Source organism: Durio zibethinus, chromosome 17 (assembly GCF_047325235.1).
Source record: "Durio zibethinus cultivar Kanyao isolate XHJ-2024 chromosome 17, ASM4732523v1, whole genome shotgun sequence".
Lineage (NCBI taxonomy): Eukaryota > Viridiplantae > Streptophyta > Magnoliopsida > Malvales > Malvaceae > Durio > Durio zibethinus.
The window spans coordinates 463,929-491,894 of record NC_143178.1 but is presented as its reverse complement, the minus strand read 5'-3'; the positions used below and the strand labels follow the sequence as shown (position 1 = coordinate 491,894).

Genomic DNA, 27,966 nt, shown 5'->3' with positions numbered 1-27,966 from the left:
TAAACACTTATGCTGTGTATTCCACTAGCTCTCAAAGAGCTTGGGAGAAAGTTAGGAAGAAGAGTTAAAGTAATTGTAATTTTTATTTACTTGATGCTATGTACAATTGCTCAATGACCTTGTAATGACTCTTATGTCTATCCTTAAGTCTTTAATATGGCCAAGTCTATGCCTTGGTTCCTCTTACTTTTCTCTTGTTGGTTCTCTTGTTAACTACAAATAAGGGGGAAGCCTTTATTTATACCTAGGCCTCCCCAGCACATATGGCCCTTATTGATCCAAGTGTATTACCTTTATAGGCCTTCTAGAGCCTTCCATGGCCATTAGACACTTCTTAGGTCAACTAAGGCCTTTGTAGAGTCAAGCTTATTCCAAGCTCCCTGTTAAGCCTTGGGTTTGGTAGAGTCCAAGCACTCTCACTAAGTGCTTTGCCAGAACTTTCCCCATCTAGTCACTACTCTATACGTAGCTAAGGCCTTCAGAGCCTTTCTTATCTGGGCTACAGTACTCGTAACTATTCCCATGCTAGGCTATTTTGGAACCCTTAGTGCCTATACAGTTGGCTAGCCTCTAGGCTTCTCCAGGATCTTTTGTCCTATGAACATGGCTTGTCTCTAAGCTAATCTAGAGCCTGCTGTGCTTGTTTGCCAATGCCATTCTTCTGGGCCATTTTAGATCCTTACAATGAGAAATCCCCATTCTTGGCACTAGGCAACTCACTTTGCCATGCTCTTGTACCTTAGCTTAGGTCCTGGTCCACACACTCGGGCCTCATATATGCCTTAAAGACCTTGGTCTTGATACTTCTCAGTCTTTCACCCATACCAACTTGAATAAGCTGCGTCTCTTAACCGTTTTAGCTTAGGACTTGCATACAGACCATGACATTCTCTCCTACTCATTCTAGCAATACCCTCATTACTAGGGGATCTTATTCCTTCACTATATGTACATGGTGGATCGATGTCCCACTCTTATTTTGATGGTCTTTTGCATATTATGGTTATTACTACATGATGGTTCTCGGTACACCTTCACAGTCATCTTTTGGTCTGATCATGATCCTAATGTGGTTCCTATAAAACCATGCTTGTCAAAGCATGCAATGCCTTAGCTAGTGACATGTCATTACCCTCTCCCCACACTTAATGGACCTTTTAGGGTATGTAGCACTCATGTCTTGTAGGCTTCCACAAATCCTGGTATGTTGAAAAGTGTAGCACTTCTATGTTCGATGTGCCATTACCCTTTCCTCTGCACCATAGGGTCTTTACCTTTTTCCCACACTTAATAGACCCTTCGAGATGTGCAGGGCACACCGGTGCTGGGTGTGTAATGCTCATGGCTAAGCCATTACACTTTCTTTGACAAACTATCCATTTTTTAGGCCAGTGGCTCTCCACAACCACATGTACCTTACCTTCATTAGGAGCCTAAGAGATCTCCTCTTTTTGGCTTAATCACCATTGCAACTCTTGCCATTGGACTCTCCCTAAGTCTTCATAATGGCTCCAAGCTTCTTCCACTCTAGGTGTTCATTGGCCGTATATAGTCCTAAGCACAAGAAGCAGTTAAAAGACATGGTCACTATACCTTTATCCTAAACCGAACCCTTAGTCTTTGCCTTTCGATGCTGTTGTTTTTCATTGGCCTTTTCTTCCCTTGAGGAATCATTACTCTTATCTTTCCAACTCAAGCCCTTGTCTTTGGGCTTAACACTTACCGTTGGGCTGTGCAGACTTAGTGCACTTAGCCTCGACCACTAACTCAGTAATGGCAATACTCTTACTTTAAGTTCCATACCCTACCACTTTACTTACCTTTTACCCATGGCGTTTACCCTTTTTTAGACTCCTCACACTTTAAGTCTAGCACTTGCATATGATCCTTGGTGTCCTCAAGTAGGTTTTCATGGATGACAGCCTCTCCTTTGAACTAGCCTTTCTTTCTTTACACATAGGTGGATGGCCCTAATACACATAACCCGTTCACTTAACCATAATTGTGAAGCTAGAATTAAGGATCTTTCACACATCCTTATGAGCACTCAAGTGTCTTTGTGCCCTACTTTTGGCACCAACAACCAATAATGCCCACACTATGCAACCCCACATGTAAGCAATCATCACAAGTAGCACATTAGCACACATATTGCTTGTACAACTCAAACCAGCATCAACACTGGTCATAACAAAGGTTCTAATCCCCCTTGGTCAAAACTTGCTTTGATATCAATTGTCATGGGCCAGGGGCTTAAGCCTAGCACCTATGCAACCTTAGGCTAGAAACTACCATTCATGGACATAAGTCAGCCTCTTTTCTAAACACTTATGTTGTGCATTCCATTGGCTTCCAAGGAGCTTGGTAGAAATCTAAAAAAGAGAGTTAAGGCAATTGTATTTCTATTTACTTGATGCTATGTACAATTGCCTAATGACCATATAATGACTCCAATGTCTACCTTAAGTCTCTAATATGGCTAAGTCTATGACTTGGTTCCTCTTACCTTTCTCTTGTTGCATCTCCTGTTAACTACAAATGTGGGGAAGGGCCCTTATTTATACCCACACATGGTATGTAGCCTAGCATGTGCCAATGATGTTCAAAAGAACTATCTGCACAAAGGGCTAGCATGTGGTGATGGTGGTTGAACCATGTGTCAAGACCAAGGGCCAACATATCTCGATAATGATCAAGGCATGTGGATGATCATAGTCTGCAAGTAGGTCCTAGCACATGGGTTCTCTCCAAGTTGAGAAACAGTTCTAGTTTTAGTAGGATAAGGTTAGCTAGGGTGACTGGGCCTTAAGCCCTACTAGAGGCCCAAATCATAGGGAACTAGCCTAGAATAATGGTATGGGAAGTGATCAAGACTCTAGAGGTTCAGGCATGGTGTTCAGGTTTAGTGAAATTGAGCTAGGCCTAGGTCTGGCCCTGATGAGTGATGCTCAAGCACACAATCAAACCAAAGTGTAGGCATTGATGGTGGAGGTGTTGGCATATAGACAGACCTATGTGCAGGCACTAATGATCAATGTGTAAGTACATGATCAAACCCAAGTGTCAGTATGCTTAAACACAGTCTTGAGAGGATTAGATTTATGGGCTTATGGAAGGCCTAGTATTACAACACAATCTTTGACAAGCTAGAATTGTGTTAGGCACTTGAGTTTTGTAGGCTGACTTAGGTAGACAAAGTCAATCCCCCATCCAAGGTCGTACAAAGTTTGGCTCAAGATTGAAGCCCATGACACATGCATTGAGTGTCATTTGGTGCCTATGGCGATCAAGAGGCAGACAAGTATCTTTAGTGGGAGGTTCATGGAGTATGTACTGAGTGCCAGCATCTACCAAAAAGATGTCCAAGGTAAAAACCCATACCAAGGGCCTAGTTGTGCTAATAATGGTTGAGGCAAGTGCCTACACCAAGTGCCAGCATTTAGCAATGGTGTCTAAGGCAACATCCCATACCAAGGGGCTAGCATCTGCTGATGGCATCTAAGGCAACAATAGGCCAACATCTACCAATGGTGTTGGATGCAATTGCGCATACCAACCAAGTGCTAGATATTGTGATGGTGTTTGAGGCAACAACCTACACCAGGGGCCAACATGTGCCAATAGAGTTTGAGGTAAGTGTCCACACCAAAGGTGTGCCTACACCAAGGGTGAGTCCATTTTTGTAAAAATACCAATGGCATTCAATTCTCGTTTGCTTGGACACTCAAGGGTGGAATGTCATCACCAGGCCAAATTGGTTGTAAGGGATAACACCATTCATCCCTAACCCTAGAAACGTGTAGTGTAAAAAAAATGAAGTGAAAGGACTTTAGTGGGAGTAGTAGGGGGGGATGAATCAAAGCTACAAAGGGTTGAATCCTAGTGGATCATGGCAGCAAGGTCACTCTGCCACTTACAATACCCATCACATATTTAAGTCATCTACAAAGGATTCTACCCATCACTTAGTGGGAATTGAGCTCTAAGGAGGCCTGTGTGGCTTGTCTATTGCAGGGCCTACACCTATGACATATGCCCTTAGAGGGCATCGGCCTCTATTATAGGTTAGCAATTAGGCAATAGGTGCATGCATCATTTCTAGCCTAGATTCTAAATTAGAGGCATTTAGTCATAATTTAGCACATTGTAGCTTCACGCCACCAACTTTTCAACCAAGTGCGATTACCAATTGCGAGAATCAATGGTTCCTCTCATACTAGGTTGAATTACTATTGCGATGCTGCCATCAGTAGGGCAAAACTAGCCTATCTCATGATGGTCTAAACCAAGCTCACATTCCCTATTGGTGGGTGAAAAATTAAACACATGATGAATTTTACTTCATAATACAAGAAAAACTAACATCAAAGGATGAAAAAGCAATGTCACTATGAAAGATTGGCTGCCGCAAGCCAGTTATCCTTGAGGTAACGTTTTTGACACCTTTAGCTAGAAATTTTGAAGGTTTAATGGATCGATAGGCCATCCTTTCATGATTCATATTCATACTATAAATCATAATCAAATGAGCTTTTACCCTTTTATTTCACATGATATTTCTATTTTTATTGAGCTCATCTTAGGACATTTAATTATCTTTTAACAGATATGCTACCCCAGCTAAACTCCCCACCTAACAATGTTTTTACCAAGATCAACCAATTGAGGTTGGCCTTAGGTCCAAAAGTCATACCCCACCTCTGATACATGGAATAAGTAAAATAACATTAAAAGTTATGGTATTTCAATTTCACCTTAGGGCTGTCACTTATCCTACACTTATTAAGTCATTTCACAAAGTCGAACTAAAGTTAAGCTCAACAGGGTCTTTTTTCCCCACAGAATCTACCAAGCCCATTCCTTTGGCTATGGTTTCACTAGATAGTAGACAGAGATAGTGGGAATCTTTTTAATCCATTCATGCCTATTACTAATTAGATGACAAGGCATATGGCTACTTTAAGAGAGTCATAGTTCCTCCAACCATTTACCCATGCTTGGTTGAATTTTTTCACTTTGACAATCAGAGCACTGGGAAAAAATCATATTGTGTGAGCATTTACAAGGATCGTCATAATGCTATGTTTAAATTAAATAGTCAAATTCCCTTTGCCTATACTAGTTTTGAGTTGATTGTTCATCATTCGAGGAAGGCCCACAAGGGAGGCATTCCTAGTCCATCCCTCAGCTAGTAAGCTATGGCCTACTCACACCATAGGAATAGCTAGAGTAGTGCAATGACAGTCAATGGGCTCAAGACTGGGACCCCCATACCTAGCCTTCAAAGCCAATCTTTTTCTTGAGCTTATAGATCTATTTTGCTAACTTCCCCTACCTATATTATTCCATCTACTAGAGACTATTCACCTAAAAGACCTGATACGATTATGAGTATAACCAAGCACAGATGGCATTCAATCCTCTAGATTTTTAAGGACCATCAATGGTGCACTAGACATTGCATGATGTGCGGTGCTCTTCTAGCTGCTAGACCCTACCTCTAGCTAAGCTGTTTTTAGGGTGGGCAAGCCATTACACAAAAAAGATAACTCTTTCTTAAGCCATCACCAATGTCTCTAGACTCCTTAATGTTGTTATTAGCTACCACATTCTAGTTTAGGAATTTTAACCTAATTCCTTTTTAAAGCTAACACTGATGTGCTATCAGATGAATTTTCCCTATCTCATAGGATCAACTAACCCGTGTGCAAGTTTAGTTCACATGGAACCTTTCCCTTCTTCAACCTTTAAAATTCTTATTTGAATATTTGCTACCACTACCAACATCTGCACCGACGGTTGCTCTGCTTAGGCTTATACTCTGGGTTTTGCAATGATCACCTTGCCTTCTTGCTCATCAGGGCTCAATCTTTTCCCCGACAGCTAGGTATAGGTCACACACTTAAGCACCATCCATTTTTAGGTCTAGTTGATTGGTAGGTGAGTTGCTACATACTCTTTAGTAGATTTTGACTTTCATGACCACCATCTTACTATCTTAATTGACCAACCCCTTTGTGGGTTCTAAGTTAGCATGTAGTTGGGCACTGTAACTCGATTTTTAGTTCAACCCACCTTGCTAATTTTGCTTACCAAAAATGGCCCCCTTAGAGCTATTGATTCCATGGCATGGCTCAATGAAGTAGCAGCGTCATCCTACCAATTTAAAGTTTGAGAATAGGTCAAGGGCATTGCAACCCTAATGCCTTTAATCAGTAGTTTTTACCTTATAGAACTCACTAATGGTACAGCTATCCTAAGGGAAACTTCAAAAGGAACTAGCTACTAGATGGTTTGATTAGTTTTTTGCCCCTATACCCAAGTTAGATGAACGATTTCAACATCAATATCACTATGGGCCTCCATTAGAGTTTCTTTTGGCTTCACCTTGCTCAGGTATGGTTCACCATTTTTTAGGTCTTGACATGCATGCTCACACTTAAACCCTTCTTAAAAGATCAAGGTTAGTAGCCAGTGCACCCATGAGGTATCCCACCAATCAACTTCCTTATGCCTTATGGGTTTTCTAGCCTATTGACTTACACATATGTCAGACTCTTTAGTTCATGTTTTAAGATGGGCTAGATTGGGAGCCTACAGGTTGATGTTAGGAGCATGTGGGTACCAAGTTACACCAAGGTGGTGTGTGTTGCATTCCACAATCATGGTGACAATATCTCTAAAGGCATATCAAGAGCTTGGGCTTGGGCTGTTACTATGACCTAAGTTGGTCCACTCCTCGAGCTGATCGACAGATCGATCGATTGATCTTTTACCATTTTACATTCGATTAGGGTGCATCACTAGCCCCATCTACTTTTTTCTCAATAATTTTAAACACTCTTTGACTGTCTTTTCAAAGTCCTTTTCAAAGTCCTTTTCATCTTTCACTTATGGTACTTGTTCGCTATCGATCTCTCGAGTGTATTTAGCCCCACACAAAATTTATAGCCCAATTGGGGCTGCATTTTTAAACAACCTGACTCATAGATAATGCCTTTGGTGTGACAAAGTCTCGGCATAATGGGGCTCTCACCCTCTTGGTGCCCCTTCCAAGGGAGTTTGGCCTAGTCTACTATTAAGGATGCTTTTCCAAACTACCATGGGTGCTCGATTCTCAAGCTAGGCTCTACTCAGTTCGTTTATTGTTACTAAAAAAATCTTGGTAAGTTTCTTTTTCTCTGCTTATCAATGTGCTTAAACTCAATAGGTAATCCCACCTGACTAGGGTCATGATGCAAGCATCAACCAAGCAATGCAGAGGGTCTGATGAGGTCTAGATGGATGATGAATGTGCATCACTAAAGATGAGGCATATCGAAAGCTTTACCACCAATAATCATGGCATTATCATTGTCGAGGACTCATTTTTGGGCCAACCACAACTGATGAGATCATAGGAGGCCATCTTTTGCTTTCTCACCCAAAGCCTGATGGGTGGGGGGTTGGAGGGGGTGATGATGCATGACACCTAGGCAGACATGCCCACGGCTTAATGGCTTGGGGTCTAACTTGCATTCAAAGATGCGATGGTTCATGAGATTTTGAAATTCACTCTAAGTATCACATTTTGCTATGTTCTTCATTGATGCAAGAGCCAAGATATCATTTGTCGAGAGTCATTTTGGTTTTTTATGAAAAAAGAGTCATGGTAACGCCTATGAACACATTGTAAATAGGATGGTCATGGCACATACACTCTTTTTCATTTGGTTCCTCTGCACGATTCATGTCGAGGGTTCATTATTCCATCATGAAGGATGATATCGATCATTTCACTTACCCAGGAGGCAAAACAAATTGACCATCATGCACGCCTAGGGCTAAAAGGGACTCCAAGCATAGAGTCACCCTCACCCCCTTGATGTTTCATTTACGCATGCACAAGTTGTTCATTAAATAGGTTTCAACAATGATCATTCTTTAAAGTCACTTATAAAAACCTTGTTACGACTTCTCTTTCCTCTAAATGATAAGGTTTAGTGGACTTTTTGCAATGTCGCAAGCAGTAAATTATCCACATCATTATGATCCAAACACTTCATTAGACCATTCAATCGGTAGAAGTGACAAGCAGTGTGTACAAAAGGCAAGGACTTAATCAACATAAGCTAATGACTTGCACTTGCTGGGAATTCCTCGTTGAAAACTAATAATTGCAATGATCTATCCCCATTATGATGAAATTTCAAAGATTACCTAAACTTGTCAGCCAAGGCTCTAGACTAGTTGAATACATTAGTGTAGCATGCTTGTGGCCCAAAACATCTAAGGGCATAATAGACCTATTATTACCTCAAACTTCCTTAGCCTGAGTGGCCATAGTCCCTCTAAAAAGTTATCCATGAAGGATCACCTTCTTATAGCTAGTTAGTAGGCTGAGGTCTTGTTCATTAACAGAATTAACTAGACAAATCACTTCACCAATTAAAAATGGCCATGCACCACCACCCATAGAATCAAGAAAAAGCTCTCAATCAGTCAATACTTATTATGTCTGGACCTAGTAAGTTTCCTCATGTTGAGTCAAATTAAGCTGCTTGCTCCACTCTTGGTGGTGCCCTTTAGTCAATTTCTTTAAGTTTTAACCTTGGGATCATACTCCCCTTGAAACCCAAAGACTTTGATTTCTCATAAGGTGCTAGTGGAGTCCTAAAAGTAACATCCTTTGATTCTTGGTCAACATCATTTATGGTAAAGACTAGAATGGCATCTAATCGTTTTCAAGCCCTTAACATTCATTCTTGATTAATGAAAACATCCTTGGTAAATGCTTTCATAGTTGTTCATCTTTCATAAATGAAAGAATTCCACCTCTTACTATGAAAAATGAATGCCCTCAATTGTCCATGTAAATCATTACTTCGATCCCGAAAGCCAACATAATAGGACCGAAATGCTATAATGTTATCCCATGCTAATGTATACAAGTGTAGGCTTGCTTTAAGCACTCTAATTTCTTCAAAAAAACAACACTGGAGGAATAACCTGGCCAGTTAAGGCCATGAGGGCATCATCTATAATAAGGATAAGTAGATTAGTGCTCACTGTGAGATGGACTGATGACCCAACCTGAGTTTCAACTATGAGCTTTTTTACTGTAACAACTGAAATATATGCTATTAGATCTAGAATTACTATGGTTGTTGGCATAAGACTTGCCCTTATATGGATCTTTGTTAAGGGATTTAGTTTATACTCATTTCAATTACCAAACTCACAGAGCCTAGTATTGTTATTTATTGTCACTACCTCCCCATGTTAGGATGGGGTAATTTATGCACCTACTGCCTTCCTCGGATGTGGTAGCTATTTTTTAAGCTCCCTTTATAGAATTGAACCCTAATTTTCCATCACCCATCACCACCATGTAAGCCACTATCCTACCATCAAAAGTTGATAGGGCAAAATTTTAAATGATGCATCGCTGGCACAATGGCCATGCGATTTGTTAAGTTATCATGAATCATCAGAGCAATGGGCAAAGCCCTCATCGACCTTTTATCTAATAAATGCATCCCTCTAGAAGTTAGGGTTTGTTGCACATATTAGCTCTAGAATTACTATGGTTATTCGAGTAGTAGATCCATCAAACAACCTATGATTGATTTAATGAGCCATTCATAATTACACAACCTAAATTAGTTCATACTTAGACATGCATGACTTAATCTTTGAGACAAGCATATGACTATTAACATGATTAACCAAGTCACATTCCTTTGGGACGTTGGCACCGCATGGGCCTTAACACATTGACTGAGTGGTAGAGAGAGCCAAAATGAAGTAATAGACCGTGTGGCACTTGGATGGACACTTTCACATAAGTTAGCTTAGTTTGATATCTTAGCCAATGTGGCAGCCTAACAATACACTGATTGCTCACTCTCTCTAAAGAGCTTAAGAGAATTTATAGCTATGCTACCTAAACCATTGCAATGTTTGAAATAGGGACACTTTTTTCTAGCACATGAGATCTATCATCCCTCTTAGCACCTCTACTCAATCATGGCCCCATACATGGGTGGCTAATAACATCCTATGCCCAATCATGGCCCTATACAAGGTTGGCTCATGACATTTTCCCCCACCTATTCTATCAATGCCTTCATTGACTTATTCACCTAAAATTCTTCAATATTTAGCTGTAATGCTCAGAGGTCATGGTGTCTCTCCTAACTAGTTTTTTTCGATCCTAAGTCCTCCCACTTCACTAAATATTTATGAACTATTCTTTGAGATACTCGGGGTACCCTGTTAGCTAAAATCTCTTCAACTTGATGTTTTGATGGTGGCTTCATGGTCCTGGCAGCCCTGGTTGATTCACCATGACTTGCATCTATAGGGTTTATATGTTAGGGCTTTAAGTTGCTCACATGGAACATTGGATACACCTTTACCCATTTTGGTGGGTTGATTTTGTTAGAGGCATTCCCCACTTTGGAAAGAATCTTAAATGGACCATCATATTTATGCACCAACCTATAATCCTATTTCCTTAGGAACTTGGTTTGTTAGAACACTAGTTTGGCAAGAACAAGATCACTAACTTTGAATTGTTGTGCCCTTCGGCCCTTATCTACCCATTTTTTCATGTAATTTAATGTCTTCTCTAAGTATGCTTGTGCAATTTTTGTGTTTTGTCTCCATTCTTGGCTAAAGTTGAAGGCTCCTAGATTTTTTCCTCAATATAGCTCAAGGGATATATACAGTAGTCCTGGTAGTTATCTAGTGACCACTTCAAATGGACTCTTGTTTGCAGACGAACACTTATTGGAATTAAAATAAAGCCGAGCTACATCCAACAATAAAAGCTAATTCTTCTTATTAGCTTGAACAAATATCTTAAGTCTCTTCTGACAACCTATTAAATTGTTCGGTTTGACCATTAGTTTGAGGGTGATAACTTTAAAAGATGTTGAGTTAAGATCCCAAGATCTTGTAAAGCTCTCTCCAGAATAGCCTAGTGAATGTTAGATCCCTGTCACTAATAATGGTTTAAGGGAGGCCCCAAATCTTGATTACATGTTTAAATATTAGCTGAGCAATATCTTCCGCGATGTAATATTTTTAGGTGGTAATGAACATAGCATATTTTGAGAAACAATCAATCACCATTGGGATAGACCCAAGATCAACAACTTTAGGAAAGTAAGTCAATGGAGATATTTTCCCATGGTTTTGTAGGCACAGATAATGGTTCGAGCATACCTGCTAGTTTTTTCTTTTCAATTTTGTTCTATTAGCAAATGAAGTAACTTTTCATATAGTCTATCATATCTTATCGCATGTGAGGCCTATAATAGCCTTATTTTAGTAAAGCCAAAATATGTTGCAAACCAAGGTAACCTACCTATGGTGTGTCATAACATTCCCTCATTACCATCCATCGTAGACCTCCTGCTTTTGACATAAACAACCAAGGACCCTTGGTCAAGAAGACCCCATTTTCTTACTAAAAGTACTTGGACTTCCTTTCTTCTACTAGCTTCAAGATGGCAATAGCTTATGGTCTTTATTCAGATTATCTTTAATTAGTTTACAAATATCTATTGTGATTTTACTATCCACCATGGAGGTGACTCTCCTAAGGGTAGCCAACTCTGCCCATCTACTTAATGCATCTACCACTTGATTGGTTCTTTTAGTTGTGTGTTCAAAACAAAATTTAAATTTGGCTAGAAACTCCTACCATCTAGCTTGCTTAGCCATGAGCCTAGGCTGGGTGAGAAAATGACTAACCGTTGCATTATCTATCTTAACTACAAATTGTGAACCCAATAAATAATGTCACCATGGATTACTACCAAGAGTTCTTTATCTTAAAACGTATATATTCTTTTAGCTTTGCTCAACTTTCAACTTTCAAATGCTATCGAGTACTGTTCTTGCAAAAGCACTCCCCTAAAAGCAAAATCAAATGCATCTATTTAAAACTTCAAAAAGCTTCCCAATGTCATGGAGAGCCATGATAAGGTCCTTCATCATGGTTTTTTCCAAGCCCTCAAAAGCCTCTTGACATTCACTTGTCCAACACCATTTATACTCTTTTTTCAATAGCTCAATAAGGGTTGTGATTGTATGAGAGTACCTATCCATAAATCTCCTATAATTGTTAGCAAATCCCAAAAATGATAGGAGTTCACTTGGTGTTGCCCACTCCTTAATAGCATTAGCTTTTTCCATGTCCATTTGAATTTGGCTCAAAAAGTGAATCTTGGTCTGAGCAAATGCACATTTCTCCCCTTTAATATATAGTTGATGGTCTTGTAGTCTTTAAAATGCAAGACACAGGTGCCCTTGGTGCTTTTGGTGCTCTTCCATTGTAGAACTATAAAACACTATGCCATCTAAATAGATGACCATAAACTTGTCAAGTTAGTCATGGTCCACCTGATTCATCAAGGTACAAAATGTGGCAGAGGCATTAGTCAATCCAAAAGGCATACAAGAAATTAAAATGCACTATACTGCATTACACAAGTGGTTTTTAGCTCATCTTCGTCAACAATTATGACTTGATGATAGCCAATCTCAAGTCTAATTTGGAGAAGTACTTGGCCTAGCTTAGTTGACCAAACAAATTCATAATAAAAGGAATAGGATATTTGTTTCTCACAATGACTTTGTTCAAGGCCTTGTAGTCCATACATAACCACAAACTCCCATCATGTTTTCTCTAAAATAGTGTGGGTACCCTAAATAGTGCTTTCGATGGCCTAATGAATTCGGCTTGTAAGGGCTCATCTAATTGTTTTCTCAATTCAGCCAACTCTAATAGAGCCATGCAATATAGGCCTAAGCTAGTAGCTTAACTCATGAGAGAAGTTTAATCTCATGGTCTATTAATCTTCGAAGAGATAAGACCTTGGGAAATTGCTCTGGCATCACATTTTCAAACTCTTTCAATACTTTCTACACCTCATCAGGTATCAATTCTAGCTCAATCTAATCTTTGTAAATTGGCATGGCCACATAGAAAGGCTTTTCTCTCTTTACCTCTTTCTTGAATTGTAATGCTAAAATCATTTTCTTCCTACCCTTAGAGAGGATTATGGCTAGCACAATATGCGAGCACTCCCCAAAGAACAATAAAAAACTAGTAGTGGGAATTAGGATTGCTTGAGCCAACATCATGAAGTCCAATCCTAGGACAACATCAAAGTCATCCATGAGGGATACTGTGAAGTCTACATTTCCTTCCTATGGCTTAAACTTGGTCATCACACTCTTGGAGCTTCCACTAATTGCAAAGGTTGGTGAGTTAACCATTTTCATTTACCAACAGTCCTTATTAACCTTGAAACCACACCTTTTTGCATCCTCTGATGTGATGAAGGTATTAGTTGCACCTGTATCTATCATGGCCTTTGTGGTTTTACCACTAAGTACTAAGTTCACATATATCAGACTTCTCCCAGGTTTTTTTTTTTATCATGTTTAGTTAGGTACAACAAGCACTAAGAAACCATAATGAGCCCATCCTCACAAGCTCGTCTTCAACTTCTTTGATAGTTTCAGGCACTTTGAAAGACTTTTGAGAGAGGATCTTAAAGCATTAAGGGCATCTCTATGTGGGCATTTAGTCACCCAATGTGGCCTTTGGCATAAGAAGCAAGCTAGCAGTTGCTTTAACTTGAAATTCAATGTGTTGTTTACCTTGGGTTGGGTATCGTCTCAACTAGGAGGCCTTTTATCTGATCCCCTATAAAAGGGTCAGTATATTCTAACCATCTTTCTCTTATTCCCAAAGTTAGAGTTACTACCACTTGATTGAAGGTTCTTTCTTTTTTAGGGCCCATTGTTACAGTTATTAAGATGTTTAATGGCAGCCATCACTGTGGCCACATCTTGCACCTTTTGTCTTTGCAATTCTATCTTAGCCCAAGGTTTGAGGCCTTCAAGGAAATAAAACATCTTGTCTTTTATAAAGATGTCTTTAGTGTCCAACATTAGGGTAGGAAAGCTCCTCATAAACTCTTGTATCATTCCCATTTGCACAAATTCTTAAAGCTTCCTTTGGGCCATATACTTCACATTCTCAAGAAAGAATTGGTTTTTCAACTCTTGCTTAAGATCCACCTAAGTTTTGATAAGGCATTCATCATTTACAAATTTTGAATGCCACTAGAGCTTGGCATCCCTATGAAGGTACATTAAAGCCATTGTAACCTTATCCTCCTTTGATTTTATGTGTACATCTCAAAATTATTTTTCTATGTCAAATAAGAATTTTGCAAGCTCTTTGGCATCTCTTGCCCCCTCGTAACATCAAGGCTCCAACACTTTGGCCCTTTTCTTTTTCTCTATTGAGCTAGAACTTGACCTGGCCATAGCCATTTATAGCACACTCACTTGGGCCCTAAGCTTATCAAATTCTCTCTAAACGACACTCAAAGCATCTCTGGTCTTCTCACCTATGCTATGTAGAGTATCAGACAACTCTCACTGGGATATCTCAATCTACCTCAGTTAACCATAAGTTACCACATAAGGTTTAAAGGCAACCATTGTGGCTTTAAGCTCATCGATCCTCTGTCAGTCATTAAATCCACCACTTATAGCCATCTCTAGCACTTTTTGATAGTGCTCTAATACCATATGTCATGGACTAAGCTTTCTCTCAATGAAGCAATAGACCATGCGACACTTGGATGGATGTTTCCATATAAGTCAACCAAGGATAGTTCAATATCCTAGCCAATGAGGTAGCCTAGTATTATGCCAACTGCTCACCCTCTTTAAAGAGCTTAAGAGATTTTATAGCTATGCTACCTAGAACCATTACAATGTTTGAAATGGGGACATTTTTTTCTAGTATATGACATCTATCCTCTTATTTGGCATATCTTATGCCTAGTCATGGCCCTATATTTAGGTGACTCATGACATCCTATGCCTGGTTATGGCCCTCTACAAGGTTGACTCATAACATACGAGCAGTGATCAAGACTCTATAGGCTCAGGCACAGTGTTCAAGTTTGGCAAAAATGAGCCAAGCCCATGTGCAGATGCTAGTGAGCTCTGATATGAATTTACAAGCCATAAAAAAGGCACTAGCTTTGTAAAAATATGAAAATGCACTTGTTCCCACCTATTGCTCAATCGTGGTAGATAGTAAGGGGCTAGGATACCTATTCATAGTGCATGGCCCAGCATGTGCCGAAGGTGTTCGAGGGAACTACCCACACAAAGTGCCAACATGTAATAATGGTGGTCAAAGCATGTGTCAAGACCTAGGGCCAACAGGTCTTAATGGTGGTTGAGGCATATGCATGTGTCATAGTCTACACACTAGTCTAGGCCCAGAGGTTTTCTTCGAGTTAAAGAGTAGTTCTAGTTCTAGCAGGACAATGTCCAACAGCCAGACAAACCAGGCTTTAAGGCCTACTAGAGGCCCAAGTCATGGGGAACTAGCATAAAATAGTGGTATGGGCAGCAATCAAGACTCTAAAGGCTTTGACATGATATTCATGTTTAGTAGAATTAAGTCAGGCCCAAGTTCGAGCACTGGTGAGTGCTTATATGAATTTACAAACCATAAAAATGGCATTAGCATGGTAAAAATATGACCTAAACCCACCTACAGCCCAGGCCTAGGATACTTGTGGTGGTGCACAGCCTATCATGTGCTGATGGTGGTTGAAACATGTGCCGAGACCAAGGGCCAACATGTCCCAATAGTACTCGGGGCATGTGTATGTGTCATGGTCCATAAGTTGGTCCAAGCCTTAAGGTTCTCCCTAAGTCAATGAGCAGTTCCAGTTCTAGCAAGATAGGGTCTGACAACCAAAAAGATCAGGCCTTGAGGCCTAGTAGAGGCACAAGTCATGGGAAACTAGCCCAGAATAGTGGTATGGGTAGTGATCAAGACTCCAGAGGCTTAGGCATGGTGATCATGTTTGGCATAATTGAGCTAAGCCTAGGTGCAAGTGTAGTTGCAGGTGCTGGTGAGCGCTTATATGAATTTACAAGTCATAAAAATAGCATTGGCATTGCAAAAATAAGAAGATATGCTTAAACCCACTCATTGCCTAGTTGTGGTGCACATGGTGTGTTGCCCGAGTCTAGGATACCCGTGCATGATGCATGGCCCAACATGTGCTGATGGTGGTCTAAGCATATGCCAAGACCAAGGGCCAACATGTCTCGATGGTGGTTGAGGTATGTGCATGTGTCACAGTCTACAACCTGGTCCAAGCCAAAGGGTTTTCTCCAAGTCAAAGAGTAGTTCTAGCTCTAGTGGGTCAAGGTTTAACAGCTATAAGGACCAGGCTTTGAGGCCTATTAAAGGCTCAGGTTTCAAGGGACTAGCCCAGAACAATGGTATGGGTAGTGATCAAGACTCTAAAGGCTCAGGCATGATGTTTAGGTTTGGCATAATTGAGCCAGAACTAGGTATGGGCACTGGTGAGGGATACGTGGGCACATAATCAGACTCAGGTGTTGGTACTAATGATCAAGATGCGAGTGCATGGTGAACCCTAAATACAAGCACTGATGACCAAGTTATAGGTGCACAATTAGACCTAAATGTATGCACACCTAAACACAGTTCTGGGAGGATCAAAGTTGTGGGCTTCTTGAAGGCCTAGTACTATAGCATAATTTTTCACAAGCTAGAATTATGCTAAGCAATTGAGTTTTGTAGGTTGAGTTTCGTAGATGAAATCAATTTCATATCTAAGGTCGTATAAAGTTTGACTTAAGACCAAAGCCCGGACACATGCACCGAGCGTCATTGGGTGCTGATGATGATCGAGGGGTAGACAAGTGCCTTGGGTGAGAGGTTCATGGTACACATACTGCACCAAATGCTAGCATCTACCAAAAGGTGTCTGAGGCAACAATTCGTACCAAGGGCCTACTTACGTTAATAGTTATAGAGGCAAGTGCTGGCATCTAGTAATGGTGTCTAAGGCAACATCCCATAACAAAGGGCCAACATTTACTGATGGTGTTCGAGGCAATAATAGGCCAGCATTTGTTAATGGTGTTGGATACAATTGCCTGCACTAACAAAAGGCCAAATGCTATCGATGGTGCTTAAGGGAACAACCTGGACTAAGGGCTAGGGTGCGCCGATGGAGTTCAAGGCAAGTGCTTGCACCAAGGGCAAGCCCACCACTGTAACAGATACTAAGGGCATTTAGTTGTCATGTTCTTAGATGCTCAAGGAAGGGATGTCATCACCTAACTAAATCAGTTGCAATGGAGAACACTATTCATCCCTAACCTTAGAGGGGTGTGGTGTAAAAAAATCAAGTGAGAGGACTTCAATGGGTGTCATGGGGGAATGGATGAATCAAAGTGACAAAGGGCTGAATCTCAATGGATTGTGTTTGCAAGGCCACTTGGTTGCTTACAACACCTTATCACATATTTAAGTCATTTGCAGAGACCACACTTTCTATTCTAGTTGAGCTCATCTTAGGGCACTTGTGTTATCTTTTAACAAATGTGCCACCCTAGCCAAACTCCTCACCTGACAATGTATTTTACCCGAATTAATCAGTTGAAGCTGACCTTGGGTCTAAAAGAAAAGGTTGTGCCCAGCCTTCGATTCATGAAATATGTAAAATAACATTAAAAGTAGTTGTATTTCAATTTTTCCTAAGGGATCCCACTTATACTACACCTCTTAAGTCATTCAAAAAGTTAGATTAGAGTCAACCTTAACATGGTCTTTTCTTCCAATAGATTTTGCCAAGCCCATTCCCTTGGCTGTGGTTTCACTGGATAGTAGACAAGGACAGTGGAAATCTTGTTAATCCATTCATGTACGTCACTAATTAGATGACAAGGCATTTGGCTACCTTAAGAAAGTCATAGTTACTCCCACCATTTAGCCGCGTTTGGTTGAATTTCTTTACTTTAACATTCAGAGCATTGGGCAGAAATTACATTATATGAGCATCTGCAAGGACCATCATAATGCTTTGTTTTAATTAAATAGTTAGATTCCCCCTATTTGTAGAAGTTTTGAATCGATTATTTGTCACTCGATGAGCAGCTCAAGTAGTGCACCAGTAGTCGGTGGGTTCGGGACTGGGACCCCTATGCCTAGCCCTCAGACCCAATCTTTTTCCCAAGGTTACGAATCCATTTTGCTAACTTTCTTTGCCTATATTGTTCTAACTACCAAAGGTTATTCATTTTGGAGACCTGATGCTGTTATGAGTATAATAGGGCATGGATGGCACTTACTCCTCTAAATTTTCATGGGCCACCAATGGTGTACTAGACACCGTATGATGTGCAGTACTTTTTCAGCTACTAGACCTTACCTTTGGTTGAGCTATTTTCAGGGTGGGTAGGTCGTTAAATAAAAAAGATAACTCTTACTAAGGCCTCTGCCAACATCTTCGGACTTCTTAACGTTGTTGTAAGCCGTTGTGTCCCAATTCAAGAATTTTAACCTAATTTCCTTTTGAAGCTCACACTACACACGCTATCAAATGGGCTTCCCCCATCTTTTAGGTTTGACTAACCCATGTGCAAGTGTCGTTCACTTGGAACCTTTCTCTTTTTTAGCCTTCAAAGTTCTCATTTGAATATTTACTACTACCACCAAGATCTACACTGATGGCCACTCCATCTGTACTCACACCTTGGGTTTTGTGATAGTTCTACTGTCTTAATCAATCAACACCCTTTGTGGGTTCTAGGTTATCATGCATTTAGGCACCATAACATGGCTTTTGATTCATCCTACATTGTCAATTTTGCTTACCAAAATTGGCTCCCTTTGAGCTCTCGATTTCGTGGCATGGCTCAACAAAGCAGCTATGCTATTCTACCTATTTAAAGTTTGAGAATATGCCAATGGCATTATGCCCCCGATGCCTCTAATCATTGGCTTTTCCTAATAGAATTCACCAAGGGCTCCAGCTATCCTAAAGGAAACTTTAGAGGGAAACAACTACTAGACAGTTTGATTCCTCTTTTGTCCCTATACTCAAGTTAGGTGAACAATTTACACGTTAGTATCACTATGGGCCACCATTAGAGTTTCCTTTGGCTTTGCCCTGCTTTAGCATAGTTCACCATCTTTTGCGTCCTGACAGGCATGTTCACACTCAAGCCTTTCTCTGAAGATCAAGGTCTATTGGTAGTGCACACGTGAGGGATCCTGCAATTAGCTTCCTTTGCCTTATGGGTTTTCTAGCCCATTGACTCACACACATATCAGACTCTTTGGCTTGTGTTTCAAGATAGGCTGAATGGGTAGCTCGTAGGCTAATGTCAAGAGCACATAGGTGATGTGGCATGTCAAGATAGTGCATGTTGCATTCCATGACCATAGTGACAATGTCTTTGTGGGCATATCAAAACTCTGAGCTTAGGCCACCATCGCGACCTACATTAGTCCACACTTAGAGCCGATCAGTGGACTAGCTCTTACCTTTCCACATCTGATTGGGGTGTATCATTGGCTCTCATCCATTTCCCTTCTAAAAATTTCAAGCACTCTTTGACTCTTTTTTCAAAGTCCTTTTCATCTTTCCCTAATGGTACTTGTTTGCTATCGATCTTTCACCAATATTTAGCCTTGCATAGAATTTATTGCCTGATTGGGGTTGCATTCCTAAATAACCCAACTCATTGATAGTGCCATGTGGTGTGAAAAGGTCTAGGCACAACGGGGCTTTCACCCTCTCTAACATCCCTTTTTAAGGGAGTTGGGCCTAGTCCACTAGTGAGGATACTTCTTTAGACTATAATTCGGATGTCATGAGTGCCTAATTCTTAAGCTGATCTCTTCTCGATTTGCTCATCATTTCTAGGAGAATCTTGGTAGGTTTCTTTTCCTTAGCTTATTGATATGCTTAAACTTACTGTGTAATCCTGCTTGACCTAGAGTCATGATACCAGCATTGATCGAGTGATGTAGGGGGTCCGATGGGGTCAGATGGACAATAATCGCACGTCACCATAGACGAGGCACCTAAAGAGCTTTACCATCGATGGTCACAGTGCTATCATTGTTAGGGACTTACTTTTGGGCCAATTATGATCGATGAGATCACAGAATGCTATCTTCAACCCCTCTCACCAAAGCTTGATGGGCGAGGGGCTGGAAGGGGAGACAATGCATGACACCCAACCAAACATGCCCTCAGCCTAATGGCTTGGGTGCAACTTGTGTTCAAAGACTTGATGGTTTACAAGATTCTGTAATTAACACCAAGTATCACATTTTGCTACATTCTTCATCATTGTAAAAGCTAATATATCCATTGCTGAGAGTTATTTTGATTTTTTAGGATAAAAAGAGTCACGATGTCACTTGCACACACACTATGAAGGGATGTTGATGGCACATGCTCTCTTTTTTGTTTCACTTTCATGGTGCGATTCATGCTAGGGGTTTGTTATTTAGCTATAAGTGATGATATCAATCATTTCACCTACCTAAGAGGTGAAACAAACTGATCGTTATGCACACCCTGGGTCACAAGGGGCTCAAGGCACAAAGGCACCCTCATCCCCTCAGTGTTTTGTTAACGCATTTGTGGGTTGTTCATTGAGCAAGTTTATACAATGAGCTTTCCGTAGGTTCACCAAAAGAAACCTTGTTATGACTTCTCCTTCCTCTAAATGATAAGGTTCAGTAGACTTCTTATAACATCATGAGTAATGAACCATCTATATTGCCATGATTTAAACACTTCACCTAACCATTACATTAGTAAGAGCGATGGGTGATGTGTACAAAGGGTAAGGACATAGTCAACATGAGCTAGTGACTCACACTTACTAGGAATTCCTCATTCAAGACCAACAATTACAAAGATCTATCCCCATCATGATGATAGTTTTAAAGATTACCTCTCGTTGAATACATCAGTCTAGCGTGCATGCAACCCAAAACATCTAAAGGCATCACAAACCTATTATTACCTCAAACTTCCTTGGCCTAAGTGGCCATAGTCAATCTAAGAAGCTATCCACAAAGGATTACCTTTGTGTAGCTAGTTAGCAAGCTGAGGTCTCGTTTGTTAATGGAATTAACAAGACAAATCACTCCACCAACTAAGAAAGGCCATGCAACACCACCCATAAAATTAAGAAAGATCTTTCGATCTATCAATCCTTACTATGTCTGGACCTGGTAAGTTTCCTTGTTTTGAGTCAAATTAAGCTGTAAGCTCCACTCTTGGTGGTGCTCTTCCATCAATTCCTTTAAGTTTTAGCCTTACGACCATACTCCCTTCGAAACCTAAAGACTTTGATTTTTCATAAGGTGTTGATAGAGTCCTAAAAGTAACATACATCAATCCATAGTCAGCATCATTTATGGTTGACACTAGGACAATATTTGATCATCTTCAAGCTCCTAACTTTCATTCTTGATTAATGAAAACATCCTTGGCAAATGCTTTCATAGTTGTTCATCTTTCATAAATCCAAGAATTTCACCTCTGACTGTGAAATATGAATGCCCTTACTGTTCTTATTAATCATTACTCCGATCTCAAAGGCCAACACATTAGGATTGAAATCCTATGATGTTACCTTATGCTAATGTATCAAGTGTAGGCTTACCTAAGCACTTTGATTTTTTCAAAGTAATGCCAATGGAATGACTCGATCAAATAAGGCCAAGATCACATTATTGATACTAGGGACAAGTAAATTGTTGCTCATCATAAGGTGAGCAAGATGACCCAACCCTAGTTCCAACTATGAGCTTTTTATTTACAACAACTTAAATATACACTATTGGAGCTAGAATTACCATAGCTATTGGCACTAGACTTGCCTTCCAACGGATCCTCATTAAGGGATTTAGATTATACTCATTCTAATTGCCAAACTCATAAAGCCTAATATTGTTATTTATTGTCACTACCTCTCTATTTTTGAACATTTTGCCAAAACATTCAATTGGTAGGAGCAACGAGCGATGTGTACAAAGGGTAGGGATGTAGTCAATGTAAGTTGATGACTCGTGCTCACTAGGAATTCCTCATTGAAGATCAATATTTGCAATGATCTATCCCCATCATGATTAAATTTTAAGGATCACCTAGCTTGTTGGCCAATAATATGGACTCGTTGAATACATCAGTGTAGCACACATGTGGCTTGGAACATCTAAGGGCATTGTAGACCTATTATTGCCTCAAACTTCCTTGGCCTAAGTGACCATAGTCCCTCTAATAAGCTAGCCTTGAAGGATCAACTCTGCATAGCTAGTTAGCAAGCTATGATCTCATTTGTTAGTGGAATTAACTAGACAAATCGCTCTACCAACTAAGAATGGCCATGCACCACCACTAATAGAGTCAAGAAAGAGCTCTTAGTCCATCAATCCTTAGTATGGCTAGACTTGGCAAGTTTCCCTATGTTGAGTCAAATTAAGCTGCAAGCTTCACTTTTGGTGGTATCCTTCCATCAATCCCTTTAAGTTTCAAACTCACGACCATACTTTCTCCAGAACCTAAAGAGTTTGATTCTTATAAGGTGCTGGCAGAGTCTTAAAAGTAATATCTACCAATCCCTGGTCAGCATCATTTATGGTTAAGATTAGGATAGTATCTGATCATCTTTAAGCCCCCAACTTTCTTTCTTGATTAATGAAAACATCCTTGGCAAATGCTTTTATAATTATTCATCTTTCTTAAATTTAATAATTTCACCTCTGACTATAAAATATGAATGCCCTTGATTGTCTTTATTAATCATTACTCTGTTCCCGAAAGTCAACACAATAGGATCAAAATCCTATGATGTTATCCCATGCTAATGTATATAAGTGTAGGCCTACTTTAAGCACTCTAATTTCTTCAAAGTAATAGTGCCAGATGAATAACCTAGCCAATTAAGGTTAGGAGTGCATCATCGATAGTAAGGATAAGTATATTAGTGCTCACTGTGAGGCAGACCAAATGACCTAACCCTAGTTTTAACTACTAGCTTTTTAACTGCAACAACTTAAATAAACGCTATTAGAGATAGAATTACTGCAGCTGCTAGCATCAGACTTACCTTTTAATTGATCATTGTTAAGGGATTTAGATTGTACTTATTCTAGTTACCAGACTCATAAATCTTAATATTGTTATTTGTTGTCACTACCTCTCCATGTTAGAATTGGGTAATTTATGCACCTGTTGCCTTTTTTGGATGTGGTAGCCATTTCTTAGGCTCCCTCTCTAGAATTGAACCCTGATTCTCTATCACCCATCACCACTATAGTAGGCCACTATCCAACCATTGAAAGTTGATAGGGAAAATGTTGAATGATGCGTCATTGGCACAAAGGCTGTGCGATTTGTCAAGTTATCATGAATTATCAAAGCAATAGGCAAAGCTCGCTTCGACCTTTCTTCTAATAAATGCATCTTTTTCAAAAGTTAAGGTTTGTTGCACATATTAGCTCTTTGCTATGGTTATCCGAGTAATAGATACCATCAAACAAACTATAATTGATTTAATGAGCCATTCATAATTACACAATCTGAATTAGTTCGTAGTTTCACATGCATGGCTTAATCTTTGAGACAAGCGTATTACTACTAGCCAAATCAACTAAGTAGTGTTCTTTCAAGATGTTGGCACTGCATAGACCTCAACACACTAACTGAATAGTGGAAAGAGCCAACACAAAGCACAAGCATCATACATGTTGAGCATGTAAAATGCATAGCATCGGATGAATAAGGGCCAAGAGCCTATGCCCACAAAATGTTCCATATCTAAGAGCACGATTGAACACCAGTGCACCAGTATGGCCACAAAGGTTTAAGAGGCACAATTAGGACATGGGGCATAATTAAGGTTTGACCCATAGCCCTTAAGGACATAAGATGGATGCAGGATTGAAAGACATCCTATTTCTATTGATTTAGGTATGTAGCATAAGATCCTAATTGTGCCCCCAAGGTATGATGACCATATGGAAGGAGATTGAAGAGGATGATGGGTCAACAATTTTATGCATCAAGCATGAAGCCTACCAATAAGCACAACCATAGCACCACTCATATGCCCATTATGTACAAGTGGTAGCATCCATACACATCGGTCTAAAACTTTTTCTAAAAAAATTTTTGAAAAATCTTAAACTGTGAAAATTCTAAAAATCATGAAAAATAGAAAGCAAGTCATCGTGCCATGAAACTTCACAAGAAGGCTTAGGGGATCGTTATATGAATTTACAAGCTGTAAAAATGGCATTGGCATGGCAAAAATATGAAGATACGCATGAACCTACTTACTACTCAGACGTGCACAAAGTGCATAGCCCGAGACCAAGGTACCTACGCATGGTGCATAATGCAACATGTGTAGTTGGTGCTCAAGGGAACTATCCATTCTAGGGGCTAGCATGTGTCAATGGTAGTCAAACCATGTGTTGATAGTGGTCAAAGCATGTGTCGAGACCAAGGGCCAACAGGTCCTATTTACGATCATGACATGTGCATATGTCATGGCCCATATACTAGTCTAGGTGCAGAGGTTCTCTTTGAGTCAAAAAGTAGTTCCAGCTCTAGTAGAACAGGGTCTAACAACCAGGGAGACTAGGCTTGAAGGCATACTAAAGGTCCAAGTCATCGGTAACTAGCCTAGAATAGTGGTACAGGCAATGATCAAGACTCTAGTGGCTCAAGCCTAGTGTTTAGGTTTGATAGAATTGAGCCAAGCCTAGCTATGAGTGCTGGTGAGCATTATATGAATTTACAAACCATAAAAATGGCATTGGCATGGTAGAAATATGAAAATGTGCTTGAACCCACCTATTACCCAGTCATGTCAGGCCTAGGATAACTGTGCTTGGTGTACGACTTAGCATTTACTGATGGTGTTCGATGGAACTACCTACCCAAAGGGCCAACATGTATGGATGGTGGTTAAAGCATATGCCAAAACCAAGGGCTAACATCCCCTGATGGTATTTTAGGTATGTGTATATGCCATGGACAACAAGCTGTCTAGGCCTAAGGGTCTTTTTATGTTAAAGATCAGTTTTAGTTCTAGCAGGATAGAGTCGATAGCCAAAGGGACTAAGCCTTAAGGCATACTAGAGGTTTAGGTCATGGGAAACTAGCCTAAAATAGTAGTATGGGTAGTGATCAAGACTTTAGTAGCTCAGGTATAATGTTCAAGTTCGACGGAATTAAGCCAAGCCCAAGTGCAGGCGCTAGTGAGCATTATATAAATTTACAAGCCATAAAAATGGCATTGGCATGGCAGAAATATAAAGATGTGCTTGAACCCACCTACTGTCTGGTCTAGGTGTACATGGTGCGTAGTCCGAGCCCATGCTTGGTATGCAACCCAACATATGCTAATGGTGTTTGAGGAAACTGCCCATAAAAAAGGCTAGCATGTGCCAATGGCAGTTGAACCTTATGTGGAGACCAAGGCCAACATGTCTCGATAGTGGTCGAGGCATGTGCATGTGTCATAGTCCATAAACTAGTCCATGCCCAAAGGTTCTATTTGAGTCAATAAGTAGTTCTAGTTCAAGTGGGAAAGGGTTTGATTGCTAGGGGGCTAGGCCTTAAGGCCTAATGGAGGCCCAGGTCATGGGAAACTAGCTTAAAATTATGGTATGGGCAATGATAAAGACTTCAGAGGCTCAAGCACGACGTTCAGCTTTGGCAGAATTGAACTAGGCATAAGTGCGGGCATTGGTAAACATTTATGTGAATTTATAGGCTATAAAAATGGCATTGGCATGGCAGAAATATGATGTGCCTAAACCCACCTACTACCCAATTATGGTGTACATTATGCATAGCTCAAGCCCAGGATACTCGAATATGGTGTACAACCTAGCATATATCAATGGTGATTAATAGAACTGCTTGCACAAAAGGTAAGCATGTGCCGATGGTGATTGAAGCATGTGCTAAGACTAAGGGCCAACATGTCATGATGGTTATCAAGGATGGGCTTGCATCAGAGTTCACAAGCTGGTCTAAGCCCTAAGGTTCTTTTTGAGTCAAGGAACAGTTCTAGTTCTAGCAAGATAGGGCCTAAATGGCAAAGAGATCGGGCCTTAAGGCCTACTTAGGGCCCAAGCTATGGGAAACTAGCCTAAAATAGTGTTATGAGTAGTGATCAAGACTCCAGAGGCTTAGGTATGGTGTTTAGGTTTGGCACAATTAAGCCAGGCCTAGGTGCTGGCACTAGTGAGGCCTTATATGAATTTATAAGCCATAAAAATGGCATTAACATGGTAGAAATATGAAGATGTGCCTAAACCCACCTATTACCCAGTCATGGTGTGCATGGTGCATGGCTCGAGCCCAGGATACCCGTGCTTGGTGTATGGCCTAACATGTGCCAATAATGGTTGAAACATGTGCCGAGACCAAAGGCTAACATGTTTCAATGGCATTCAAGGTATGTGTATGTTCCATGGTTGACAAATTGGTCTAGGTCTATAGGTTTTTTCTAAGTCAAAGAGCTATTCCAGTTCAAGTGGGACATAGTTTGATAGCTTAGGGGACCATGCCTTGAGGCATATTAGAGGTCCAGGTCATGGGGAACTAGCCTAAAATAGTGGTACAGGCAATGATCAAGACTTCAACGTCTCAAGCACGATGTTTAGGTTTGGCAGAATTGAGCCAAACCTAGGTACGGGCACTGGTGAGCATTATATGAATTTACAAGCCATAAAAATGGCATTGACAAAGTAAAAATATGAAGATGTGCCTAAACTTACCTACTGTTTGATCATGGTACGCATAGTGTATGGTTCAAGCCTAGGATATCTATGCTTGGTGTGCATTCTAGCATGTGCCAATGGTGTTCAAGGGAGCTACCTACACAAAGGGCTAGTATATGCCGATGGTGGTCGAATCATGTGAGAAGACCATGGTTCAACATGTCCCAATGGTGGTCGAGGCATGTACATGTGTCACCCACAAGCTATTTAAGCTTAAGAGTTTTCTCTAAGTTAAAGAATGGTATTAGTTCTAGTGGAAAATGGTTTGATTACTAGGTGGACCAAGCCTTGAAGCCTACTAGAGGCCCAAGCCATAGGGAATTAGCCTAAAATAGTGGTACGAGATGTGATCAAAACTCAAAAGGCTTAAGCACGATGTTCAAGTTTGATAGAATTAAGTCAGGCCTAGGTGTAGGCCCTAGTGAGCGCTTATGTGAATTTACAAAACATAAAAATGGCATTCGCATTGCAAAAATATGAAGATGGGGCTAAACCCACCTATTGCCTGGTCATGGTGCGCATTGTGCGTAGCCCAAGGCCAGGATACTCGCATGTGGTGCATGGCCTAGCATGTGTTGATGGTGTTTGAGAAAACTACCCACACAAAGGGCTGGCATGTGTTGATGGTGGTTGAAGCATGGATAGAGACCAAGGGCAACATGCCTTGATGGTGATTGAGGCATATGCTTGTGTCACAATTTATAAGCTGGTCCAAGCCTATGGGTTCTCTCTAAGTTAAGGAACAGTTCCTATTCTAGTAGGAAAGGGTTCGATTGCTAGGGGGACTAGGCCTTGAGGCCTATTGGAGGCCTAAGTCACAATGCACTACCCTAAAATAATGGTATGAGCAATGATTAAGACTTCAGAGGCTTAGGAATAGTGTTCAAGTTCAGTGGAATTAAGCTAAGCCCAGGTATGGGTGCTAGTGAGCACTTAGATGAATTGACAAGCCATAAAAATGGCATTGGCATGAAAGAAAAATTACGATGTGCTATAACCCTTCTACTTTTCAATCATGGTGTGCAAAGTGAGCAGCTTGACCTAGGATACCTATACATGGTGTACGGCTTGGCATATGCCAATGGTGTTTGAGGGAACTACCTACATAAAGGACTAGTATGTGTCGATGGTTGTCAAAGCATGTTCCAAGACTAAGGGCCAACATGTCCCAAAAGTGGTCAAGGCATGTGCATGTGTCACAGTCCACTAGCTGGTCTAAGCCTAGGGGTTCTCTCAAAGTAAGGGAGCATTCTAGTAAGATAGGGTCCAACTACCAAAAG

The 27,966-nt window shown here is 40.5% G+C and overlaps 1 non-coding gene and 6 pseudogenes across 1 annotated transcript; all 7 read right to left on the bottom strand.

Annotated features, from left to right (window-relative positions):
* Positions 1-3,851: 3,851 nt before the first annotated feature.
* Positions 3,852-7,234, bottom strand: LOC149513922 (25S ribosomal RNA; annotated as a pseudogene).
* A 231-nt stretch (positions 7,235-7,465) lies between these two features.
* On the bottom strand, positions 7,466-7,621 carry LOC149513921 (5.8S ribosomal RNA; annotated as a pseudogene).
* A 289-nt stretch (positions 7,622-7,910) lies between these two features.
* Positions 7,911-9,714, bottom strand: LOC149513920 (18S ribosomal RNA; annotated as a pseudogene).
* Positions 9,715-18,139: 8,425 nt separating this feature from the next.
* LOC149513919 (25S ribosomal RNA) lies at positions 18,140-19,843 on the bottom strand (annotated as a pseudogene).
* A 254-nt stretch (positions 19,844-20,097) lies between these two features.
* On the bottom strand, positions 20,098-20,252 carry LOC149513918 (5.8S ribosomal RNA). Its single transcript, XR_016329456.1, has one exon. It is a non-coding gene; the product is annotated as a 5.8S ribosomal RNA (ribosomal RNA).
* Positions 20,253-20,550: 298 nt separating this feature from the next.
* On the bottom strand, positions 20,551-21,216 carry LOC149513917 (18S ribosomal RNA; annotated as a pseudogene; the record flags this gene model as incomplete).
* Positions 21,217-22,441: 1,225 nt separating this feature from the next.
* On the bottom strand, positions 22,442-23,542 carry LOC149513916 (18S ribosomal RNA; annotated as a pseudogene).
* Between the last annotated feature and the right edge of the window lie 4,424 nt (positions 23,543-27,966).